Genomic DNA, 12,529 nt, shown 5'->3' on the forward strand with positions numbered 1-12,529 from the left:
TGTTGTTCTCCATTGTTTCACGTCCACGATTGCAATTGATGCGCACCTGCGCATTGGGCGGCAACATCCTCAAAAGCGCAGACCTTGAAATAAGCAATCCCGTATGGAGGGAACCTGCCTCCCTCACGGATTGTTTTCAACAAAGAGTAGTTCATCATAGGTAAGAAAGCAATCGGTACATTTATCAAAATATTAAGCTTCAAAACCCTGAAAAAATAAATAAATAAAAGCAAGAATATCGGCACCAAGGCTAAGCCTTTTGATATTTTAACCTCCCCCACGATCATGTTGACTGCGCCTGAAGCTGCATTCGCTTTTGAATATGCCACCCCGACGCCAAAAGCTGGCTACCCCACTGGAAATCAGACAGGTCCACATAATGTTAAGACCTTTTACTGTCCTGACTGTGTGTGGACTTGCTGAGGTCCTCAGAAAGTGTTCCTCTCTGCTCTAATAAGTACGAGCTGGAAGAGAATTTAGGGTTTGAGGGAATTGGCGTCGCTGGGATTTTCTCTTTTTTGACAGGAATTTTCTTTTCAATGAGTAGCCTAACGCTCTTATGAGCAAACTGATCAACTGTTGGCATATGGAGGGGGTCAATGCTCAAGATTTTTTAAAGTGAACTTTTAAAATTTGTCCCCTTTTCTTCCTTTCATTTAGTTTCCCTTCCGTTTCCTTCGGTTTTGTTCTGTTCTGATTTATTTCTCTCGCATTTTGCTTTCCATTATTCCCTTTTGAATTTTGTCCCCTACACGAGGGACAAGCAACTCCTTACCCCCTCTACCTTCGCGACGCCCACGGTCAGGGGGTATCAAAGGCGAAATTGTTATCAGAAACTCGGGTCGAAAGAGAAATGTGGCAGTCTGGTTGTTCCGCTGCTGTTTACCTGACTACAAGAAGCCAAAGGGAGTTCCACACTACGTACGTGAAACGTGCGCGTGCGCCTCCAACGGGGGCTTTCACCACCTCAGGGATGGTCACCTTCCACTTGAACGTGTAGCATCGCAAGAATCAGGCTCTCTTAAACTCCAAATCAACCGGCACAGATTGGAGATCGATACACAACACGTATTTACAACCGTCTTTGCGACCTTTCCCAAAGTCTAACCCCTCCCCCAAAAAGTGCCAAGCACGCTTTGGCGTGACTCAGAGGGGATACGGGTCTACTCTACACCGCTACGAGAGAGCACTCCCTCGGAACCATGGTTTTTCTTCAGACGCGGCGACGCCAGTAAGACACAGAATTCCCCATTCCAGCACTTTAGCTGGCAAACATACAGGCATCCTGTTTGTGGCAGGGGAAAAGTGTTTACTGTTTAGGTTTTCTGCTCTTTTTCACCAGACAGTAAATCTTGGTTGCCCCTTTTTTTTTGTCTCTCTCTCTCGCTTCGTTGTCCGTATGCATCACTCGGTGAAAATGAGTCAATGGTAACAGCTTCCGATTTTGCACTTCACAGCGCGCGTGCTCGACGCGCGGTGAAAAATAAAAAGAAAAGACACAGCCCGACCGCGCTTCAATCTTTTACTCCGGCGCGCGCCATTTACCGATTCCCAATGATTCAATTAAGCAACTTTAAACTGATGAGTGTGATTCATTCGCAGAGTTGGGACTCAAGCGTGCTAATGCATAACCCTCCAGGTGACTTCACGGCACATTAACTCGGTAAACACCGCTCAACCTTTTCTGAAGTTGCAATTCCTCCGCGAAGGATGTCGAGCTAGCCCCAGAAACCTGGCCCTACTCCGACCGGCTCTCGTAGGTCACCAGGTCATGTAAAGCAGAGGCGAATACGCTAACTCTAGCGTCGAAAATAACAAAAAGCGTATTGACTCTGAAGCTCCATAAACAGTTTCGTATGGACGCAGAATCGCAGACAGCAAAGTCACGAAATCGCGTTGGAACATGTTTGCTTGATGTCTCCCCGGCAAATGGGAGCATCAACAAAAACCCACATTTGAAATGAATTGTGTGGGTGGGGAAGCTGTAGGTGGCCTTTGCTCACCTCCTTCAAGATTTGCGAAGGAAAAGCGGCCCTTTGGGTAACCCATCCTGTTATTTTTCTAAAATTCTCTATGGCGTCCCAATATATAAAACAAAATATATCCAACAAGCACCCGAAGAAATCAGTGGTCACCAAGTGCTCTCTTCAACAGACGTCGGCAACCAGTTGGTTGAGTGTACGATAAAATACAGTAAGTCGCTGCTTCTCTTGAGATGGTATCACTAATTAATCTGCATGCCCATGTGTAAACATCTCGATAGACAATTGGCTGTAAGAAAGTGACGTCACTGTAAAGATTTTTGTTTCATTAATCCATGATTGGTAGAGATAGCACACTGCATGCATTCCAATCGAGGGGTTAGGAGCCAGTGCGTAGCATGTTACAGACGCGTTTCTTTTTTGTCATTTTACGGCGATTTTCATACTAAAATCACACGCTTTCTCACTTAAATTAGGACGTGCAAAATCACTGTAAGTTTTATAAAAGTGGACGAAATCTCAGTTCTTAGGTGACCTTTCAAGACCAAAATTGGTGTTAAACGCGCCTCTGAACAGGTACATGAGCACACAATACAGATCTTGCACGGATACAAGAAGATGTCCGTGACAACGAAACCCTGCATGACTTCGACCTTTCGTTTTTGGGATCTTAGGTGTGGCAGGTGTACAAAAATAGCCGTCAAACATTAGCCTTAAGATGCCTGGCAGGACGGTCCGGAATATCACAATCTGATAAACTAGACGCGTACCTGGTGCGGCGAACAAAAACGTAGCGTAAGTAATCCAGTAGTCAGCAAGCTGAGTGGGTTAGTATTCCACGGAAGAATGGAAGTGTTGACGGACAGGCCCGGTCTATTCTTGTGTGGAAGTGTTGCGACATGGAAGGCGTTATAGGAGCAATTTCACGGCTGCATTGTGAGAAAACACTCCTCAGAAAAACCGAGCATAAATCTCGACCACGCGCACAATACATATGATGACAATCAAGTATAAACATGGCTCATTAAAATTAGGCAAGGGATGTCGGTGGTAACCGTTTGTCACAAAAGATTGTGCTGCTTTCCAATGAATGAGGTTAATATTTTTCTGTGCTTAGCAGCATGTTCCAGCATCAACAGCGTAATACATTTTCATAAGAGACCATTTTATGATCAAGGTCGAAACGATTTGGGGCCACAGCCGGCCAATGTCAAACGGGATCTTTCCGAAAAAAATTCCGCAGAGCAATTTATACTGAAGCAGTCAAATTTCCTGCCGACTTCCGATTGCTAATTATTGTAAGAAATCGCATAATCGGCTCAAATGTTACAATCAGGCGGGCTTTTACATGAATTACTTGTCGTTAAAGCTCGCCAAATTGGGCAGTCTGAGTTATTCCAAGGAATAGAATTACACTAAACGACCATTACAAGGAAAGCATTCCGAATATTAGAGTCAATCATTCCTGTACTTCGTCCACAACGCTAGAGCCAGTCTCGTGAAGATTAAACCAATATCATAGATTATGGATATGTTGCACCCTTTCACTAAGTCTCTGAAGCATAAGAGTGCGATAAAAAAAAAGAGAACAAAATATCTCCTTACAACCGTGCGGGATAAATACATTATTGCTTTCATTTTTTCACCTTTGGCACTGGGGAATAATTCTTGCTGTTGTATATTTGAGCACGGTCCATAAATTGCACAGCATGGCCCTATGTGTGTGGCATCATGATGAAATGAGGCTGTAATGGCATGGTCGTCAGTAGTGCTTCATTGGCCTGATGAGCCTCAAAGCCCCTTTATACCTATGGACGCGAATAAATTTTACATCCGTGGGACTCAGTGGTACGCAGTTGCCAACTGCAAACGCACTTGATGTTGTTTGGATACTATACCAGATATGAAACGTTGATGGGACTTTCTGAAAGATTAGTTTCTAGTTTGTAGTTTTGGGGAATTTGAAGAGGCTCTCACCTGACAGCTCAGCAAAGGAACATTGCGAAAGGTTCTTGGTTTGGCAGAGTTAGCACCGATTCCATTAGAAAACCTCGTGCCATTTGAAAAAAAGTTTGTTGCCGATTTCCAAAGCGGCACGAGTCCAGTCATCGATTTCTGTGCATTGTTCTGAGAGAGGACTGTCATTTCGAAGACAAACAAACCTTTGTAACAAAAGGTAACCAAATAGGGCCGTGTTTTCAAGACCTTACAGCTTTACCTGTAAGACCTATCTTTTACAACTTTATGCGATGGATAATGGACAGCGAGACACTTAGCATTATGACCATCGTGTGAGGTTTGAATTTAATCAAGAGCAAGGTATGCTATCATTTCTACAGTTCAAACTTTCACGCCTGTCTCCTTGTGCATGGAACCCGTCAGTGGGAAAACAAGTAACATTTTGGCCGACCCGTCTTGGAAAATATGGCATGATTAGGGTACCCGAAACGGTATGTCTTATGGAAATGGTGTTAAAAAACGTACGGCAGCAGTGAAACAACAAAACCCACAAAAATCCTGACAGCCTTGCAGCCCGTTAAGGACTAAAAAGAGCTCAATCAAAGCACTTCAGTGATGTAAGAACTGATCTGTGGCTCTGGAAAGAATGGCAGGTTAATCAATATATCCGGTGTCCACGCCAATGCGCCAACACCGAACCTTTTTAAGAAGATTCGGCTAAGTTGGTCAGCGGCCATCAAATGTACTACCTCGACCCCAGAAAGTTCGTGTTCTCTGCAGCCCGTGTCGCCTTACCAAACTCGATCCACCCCATGAATAAAAAATAAATGATGGTCCACTTAGCCGTATCGCTGCTCGGCTCCCGTGCATAAGTCAAGATAATGTTGCTGCACTCTTGCTTGTTAAAACAAGGCGAAGCAATTTTATTGTCGCTGCAGCTTACAAAGCAGCGGAGATGACTTTAAGAAAACCATAATAACTCCCAGGGGCTCAGGAGTAAATTTTCTCTACTTCCATATCAGATTATAATTATGTCCATAGAAGCAAAGCAGATCATAATGCAGGGTCATTAGGTAATCCTTGAGATTTATCGAGGTGACATGAAAATCGAGAACTTAATGGACGTAATACAAAGGCTGTTATACTCGTCAGGTTCGGGAATCGGGACAAAACTTTTCTTGGCATATCTATTATCTAAAGCAATCAATCAAACTCGTATGTGCCTAATGTTCTGCTCAAGGTGTCTCCCTCGCCGTTCTCTAAGTACAGTACCATAGACCAGTGTTCCCCTTTAACCTTTGAAATAAAACGGACTAATTCTGGGTTGAGAATAGTGCTGGAATGCGGCTAATAGACCTTTATCATGCATGTTGCTGCCATGTGTGTCTTGTTCCTGTAGACCCATTGGAAGTAGCAATACAACTTCTCATAATTATGTTGATAAAAGGGAACAGACACCTTTTCCTTCCAGCCTCAGTTTGGTTACGTTGCTTTGAAAGGTAAAAAAAACAAAAACAAGATGGCTTCCCTATGACAGAGGTCTATAGTGGCTATGATTTGTGACTGCTGACCAAGAGGGTCGGGGGTTCCAAGTTGGCCAAGTTGGGCTAGTCAGTTCACCTGTGTTTTCCTCTCTCCACCCAGGAGGGGGAAATGGGTATAGCGTACTGGCGTGAGCAGTTAGGGAGCTACCTACGATGAATGGAAATATTCTCAATCGTTTCATGCAAAGGAGAATTGTAATTAAACACTTGCCTGACTAACCACAGAGGTTCCAGATACACTTGCTTTGCTATGGGCCCCGGGCTGGATCAAGAGAGGCGCCATTTTGCGAGAAACGGAGAGCTCCTTTTGCGGTGACTGCAGATTGCTGGTCCACCAATACCTGTTTTACATATAAAGTGTGGACATTCCTTTGTTCTCCCGTAGTTAAGAAAACTTGAGGAAAATGCCCCTTTTTCTCTGTAGGATAACTCCTTCGAGCTGGGTTTTTGATGATGATTTCCTGGACTGTTCCTCTTCATTTTGCCACAGATAGCCTTGACCCCAAAATGCCTCTGAAACTGTTTTTCGGGGGGGGGCATTGTGCGGACGTGTGCGAGTCCAAACTACGCCATTGCACCCTACATTATTGTTTCAGTCGTATCGCTACCATGGCGGATAGACCGTGAAAAACCGCTTACGACACCTGAACAAAGCTTCATTTGTATCAGAGTATAGCATTCGAATTGGGACTCGTGAATTACAGAGGTGACATCCCACAATTTGTTTTCATACCTAATTATCAAAAGTGACTAGCAACTAAGGCGATGTAACAAATTTACGACTTCACTTGAAAATGTGATAAACTTCCATAAATCCAGAAGTCGAATAAAAACTAATAAGTTAGACCATCCAGTAAAACTAGAAATGAAAACGTAAGTTTAAAATGACTCGTCGCTTTTTCTCTTAATGGGAGCATAATTCAACTGTCTGATCTCATAGTAAAGGTTACAATGAAGTTCATAATTTCACACAAAAGCCGATTTATGTATAAGGACTGAATTACAGTCACATCGTTTTTAATACGATTTTTTATGTTTCTAATTTACAATGGTGGTCGCTTCTCCTTCATGGTCGGATTCGTTTTTTCTTCTAAATTGCATGAAGGAGAAATTTTAGGAAAATGTATTTTAAATTGGAAGTGGGACATTGACGTAGAAGATTGGAACACCTGCTCTCTACGCTAGAGTGTCCTCAAACTGAAGATACTGTCAGGTGAAAAGACTCGAAAGGTCTTCTTCAAGGCTTCGTTTTAGCACCCCCTTGCTTGTATTAAAAATAACTTTGTCAAATGTCCCATTTAATCAGTTTCCTGACAAGTTTTGCCCCGGCCTACTCGGACTGTACATCCTAAATTCTGAAAAGCGCCTCCAATGGCCTTTGACAGAAATGTGGCTGTTGAATACCGGATTCCGTTCCTTTTCACGACCCAAGACCAATTTCTGAGGATAAGTGATTTATCATTAGATCTGTTGATTCGTACATCGGAGACCCTTGTACATAATGCATGTTATATATTACCCGAACGGGTTATATATTACCCGAATATTTCTCAGAGTTCACCTCTGTAATTGGGGATATACATGATACTGCGTCTTGAAAGGTTCACTCGCAGTAAATATGGGCGTTACCCGGATTTTTATGAGGGCAGGACTTTTTACCGGAGGCATTGCACTCACCATGAGCAAACTGATAAACTACAAACGCTGGAAGATGGCCGAATCCGAGGTATTTTCAGGCAAAACGGTGAGATTCTTCAGCTTTCCTCCTTTACTTTTTTTCGTTTCTGGAACTTTTTCTTGAACTCTGTCTCTTCTCCTTGTTTTAATTTTCACCTTTTTCCACACGACGCCCGTGGTCACCGATTTTCCTTCCGGTCATTAAATAGACTTTTTTTTCCTGCGCCGTCGATCGTCCGGCGACTCATAGGATGCCTTTATGTGCTCCAAATTTAATGCCAGCAATAAATAACGAATTGCCCAGACGGGAAAAAAAGACGAAGCGCTCGGCAAACACCTCACCGGAGATACTACACACACAAAAACAGCAGAGTGCAATCTCACGGGGCGCGACTGGCTGGTGGACTTTTCAAAGCCTCAGGTTGCCAGACTGGAGGTTCTGGTGTCAGCCATGTCCAAATCACTTGGCTGCGGCTTGCAATTAAGCATGGGTCTACGGGAACCGGCTGTGGTAATACAACAGACTTGTGTAACAGTGGCTAAAAGACAGTCTTTCAATAGCCCGGTAAACGGTCCAATCTCGTCCCATTTATGAATTTTACTGCAGAAAGGACTTGTCATTAAAATTGGGGCTCATCAACACACCTGAATTCTGATAGGCATTGGCTCAACAATTTTCGTCGGATACACAGTTTGATATGTGGCAAAGGGGGGACACCCTTAAGAAGAGAGATTTAAATTGTAGGGGAGCGTGTTTTAGGGGGCACCATAGTTTATTTGGCACGCCGCCCAGCCCGTTAGAAATGTATAACAAATTCCCGCGAAGGAAGTGCAGTGAAATAATTATAATCCTTTCCAGTGTTGGCACCACAGAGTGAGTATCTTGGGATTAATCTGTTACCATGAAAACTAGCTTTTTGCACTGTAATAGCTGATTTGTAGTCTCTTCACCTTCGCAATCTATGATTCCATAGTGTGTGACCCGACTTGATGATTATTGGGGTCATAGCAGAACGCGGAATGAGTGATTTTGGAGTGAAAATTCACAGTCTTGATTGTAAAAGTTTCAAGTGAAGCGTACATGTATATGTGATATTGTTCACTACACATTGCACTTAGGCTGTCTGTGTAACGACTAGTACGATTTACACTAGGGTTTCGATCTTTACTCCACACACTGTTCATTATTAGGTGCTGTCTGGAAGGCCAAGTCCACGGTCGCACACCGGCCTGGCATTCGGGGAATTTGAGGATTTTTGAAATTTGAGGAATTTTAGGGATTTCGGGGAATTATAGGAATTTTAGGAATAAAGGATTTGAATTGTAATTAACTGTGATCAAACCTAGATATTTGAACCCCCAAAGTTGACATGTAAATAAAACTCTGTATAATTGAGACAGTTATTTTTGGACTCTTCCTGCCCGTCTTCCTTTGCCTTGGCGTCCTTAATATTATTGGCGTCCCTAATAATTTAAGCGGATCTCCTTAATAGATGGCCTGTCATTACAAACTCAACATGCATTTCCATGAATATTACAATGTATATTATTTTGTTTATTTAATACAGGAGGTTGAAAAGGGGACGATTTTGACAAAGTGCAAGAATAATAATTTAAGGAAGACACAAATGAGAAACGGGGCGATATCGAGGCATATTCAGAAGACAAAGTCTTATATATAGAAATGCCTTATGAAAATAAATGGACCAACAAAACCAACAAAAACATTCAGGAAAGACAAAAGCCGAACAATGTAATTTGTAAGCTACATAACCTAGGCTTACTGTACTGTACCCATCGCATCCCCCCAAAACCTGTAAGACATTCCCAATATTCCTACAACACAAAAGAAGACGCAACATATGATGCTGGCCCTCTGCCATATTTGGGGCATTATGTTCGCTGGTTGGGCGTAAGTGCAAAGACCACTATTCAAGATTCACAGAGAGACATCTGTGAATGGCTGTATAGAAAATCTCATTTCATTACGGAGATGTCTGTCAAGGTATCAGGCGTAGCCGGTTGCGGGCGCCTCAAGGCACAACAAGGCGAGTGTCGACACCTTAATGGGCCGGGACGAAGATGCTGTTAATGAATTGTTGCCTGGTGACTGAGCCAGGCCGGAACCACAGAGCCAGATATGCCCGACGGCTGTTTCCTTTTTGAATGGGTTTCTTGCATGCCAGCTATATCCTGCCTATCGCCTAATATCAACACCGTGGGCAGGGCCGGATTAAGTATTCTGCAGGCCAAAGGCGCCGTTGTCCTATCCGTCCCGAGCAGAAGCACCCCTCATCGGTTGAAAAGAGAATGTTGGTCGAGAGTGTTTATTTTGTTGGCAGTGATGCGAGTGCAACGCGTGCGTTTCATACAGGTAGTCGTTTGTGAACCAGCGATGTGCAGTTAGCACCACCATAGGAGCCTCCACTGCTAGGGAAATCGCGCCCTCTCTTGGTCCAGCTCGGAACCCATAGGCCTGTAGCACCAATGATACGTGACAAGCCCTACTCTGTCGCGCCTTGTAAGCTACTTGCACTGATTTCACACTGTGCAGGTTGACGCTGATCATAGCCTGGCATTTTTATTTTGATGGTAAAAGCTCGAGTGAAACGCTGTGAAGTATGTGTGAAACTTCTCTCCTCTATGCAGGCGTTAATGCGAGTCTTTTTGCTTAGTCACACACACATGCATCATGCCCGCAGACTCCACAGACTTTTCGCAAGACCTCCAATATCTTGTAGACCTCACAGCTGATGCAATGCCCAGGTTTTGGAAAGAGCCAACATCCAAGCACGAAAACTGCTGAGTTTTTCAAAGAATCTTTGAAGAAAAAGTACTTAGTTGTACGGAAAACCGATAACCAACATTTCAAAAATGGTTCGTTCCATTTTTCTGACAAGTCTGCTTCAAGTAAAAAACCCGGAAAGGAGAGCGCATTTGCAAGGTAGAGAAAAAGAAGGCGACTGAACACACCCCGGCTGTGAAGGGGTGAAAGTGTTCCGTAGGCCGTATTCTGCTCTTGGTCGGCCCACCATCGTAAATTTCACGGTGCTGGTCAGCGATGGAGCATTTTTATTTTGATGCTGAGCTGCGCGAAGCAGTAGCACCCCTATCCGCTGCGAGCGGAACAAAAGAGGGCGTGTTTTTTGGTACTCACCGTATTTGCGTGCCTCATGTATAAGCGCCTGTGACTCGGAGCACGCTAAGTACGTGTAACTAATTTACCCCGGCATGTCTTTGAGTACACGCAGATCGCATGCAAGAACTCGCTAGTAACCATGTGTCTTTCTTTTTGCTGATTGGGGGTGCACTTCAGTTCGGGGCGGATAGTTCCAAGTAGTCAGGTCCACCACGAATCCTTTCATAAGTCCCTTTCACGAGACTAGCCAGACAACAGGGTGAACAATGACAAAGGAAGACTTTTTGTCACAGTTCGTTAACTTGTGGCTTGTCTTAAGACTAGATCAGGTGCAATCCAGTTTGTAAGTGTGACGTCACTTCAGTTTAAACCACGCCCACTGCACATGCATTGGACATAGTGTTACATGCATTGATCGCAGTTTACGTGAAACCGCGGAACCGGAAGTTAACGCGCAACTCAGCGATCGTCCAATGGCAGCCTGCAAATCGTGGCGCGTCCGCCTTTATGACGAAGTCACTTACGAACCGGATAGACCAAGGACGTCGCAGGGGCTTGCGCACACAATCGCCCAACAGCGGTTTGGAAGCTTTCCGAAGAACCAAGATTTTAGAGAAAGACATCAGGACTGTGTAAACAGTAGTTGTTTGTGTTATTATTCTGCAGTAGTATAGGCCCTAAAATTATTTCGTAGGCCCTGGGCACAAGTGTGTGGTGTATTAGATAATCCGGCCCTGCAGTCGTCCAGGAAGTGTTAAGTTGCAGCTATCGACGAAATATGTGCACATTGGAAAGTCGAACAGCCGTAGGGTAGCGCCAATTGAAACACTCAGTCACAATGAGCACGTGGATGTCGCGGCGGGATGATAAAACGTTTGATAAAAAAGATGAGATCAACCTTCAGTTTGATCTAAAATTACCACCGTGTTTTCTAAACGATACCTCCGGAGACACCCGTAACGTCTACATACATTAACAAGGCAGAACTCCCTAGCGACATCGCATCCATTTTAGAAATCGACGACTTGCATGCTGATAACCAAATCCTCGGTTTTGTAAACCATTTTAGTACAATATCTTTGCGTACGTTCCCTAGGTAAATTGAATTGCTAATTTTGACACTCTTACGAGACGAAATAGTTTTACAATAAATTAAAGCTGCCGCTTTATTATAAGGAAATGGAATGCAAGAGTCGAGAAATTATTTTCAAAGTGTGGGTATCCATGTGTAGTGTAGATCCATATCTGCATCTTAGATGAGTTCAGGCGCTACATGAGGATGAACGAGCTACATGGTTATTTAGTATTCCAATAACATAGCTTGAAATGTGCACTTCCGAATCGTATTTTAAATCAGTTTTTTGCTGGTGAATGTTTCCACGTCAGGAACGATAATCTCATTTGTAAGTGCTCTGTACAAGATATTAAATAAGTCATGAGCGGGCTTTGGCCAGAGAATTTGTGTTAATGAATACAACCTGACAAAGATGATCGAAACGCTGGGCTCAGATCAGTGGCAGTTTTGCAAAAACAAGCGATCTGATGTTCAGTGTTAGGACGATAGTCTCGCTTGTAAGTGTTCTGTGCACGATATCAATGGAGATGCTTTCATCAGAGAGTTGTTCCAATGAACACGACTTGATAAAGATGATCGAAACCAGTGGCGTAGACAGGCTCTTCTCGGAGTGGGGGGAGGCAAGAGATCTCACGGGAAGGGCACCCCCCCGGGACTAGGCCACTGAGTACGTTTAAAGAACAGCTCGTTCAAGAAGTCTAATTACATGTATTACGCATATCTCCATTCCCCCCCACACAAAATCCCAATTTTCCCGTCAGGGTAAGGGGGAAGACTTCCAAATGGGGAACAGTGCTCCCTTGCTCCTTGTTGGCTACGCCACTGACTGAAACGCTGAGCTCAGCCAAATCGCGGCTTTGCCAAAAATATATATAAATAAATAAAACTGAATTCCTGAAATTGCCGTTGACGGGGTTCGAAGTCAGTTGCTAAAAGTGGTTCACACAATCACCGGCTCAACGCGTCGCAGAAATTCTCTTTGGCGGGAGAGGGGTGTCAGACGTCACGCAGCAGAGACAAACAAATCAATTCTTCCAAATATACCCGCCTTTTATCTCGCCTGGCCGGCTCATGCGCGCTGAATAACAAAAAGATTTACCTGGAGTGACTTGGGCCCGTCCCAGATCCGAGACGATGCGTCATTAAGTTGGCC

Source organism: Acanthaster planci, linkage group LG20 (assembly GCF_054643075.1).
Source record: "Acanthaster planci isolate LZ-2023a linkage group LG20, COTS_SCS, whole genome shotgun sequence".
In the NCBI taxonomy this organism is placed as follows: Eukaryota; Metazoa; Echinodermata; class Asteroidea; order Valvatida; family Acanthasteridae; genus Acanthaster; species Acanthaster planci.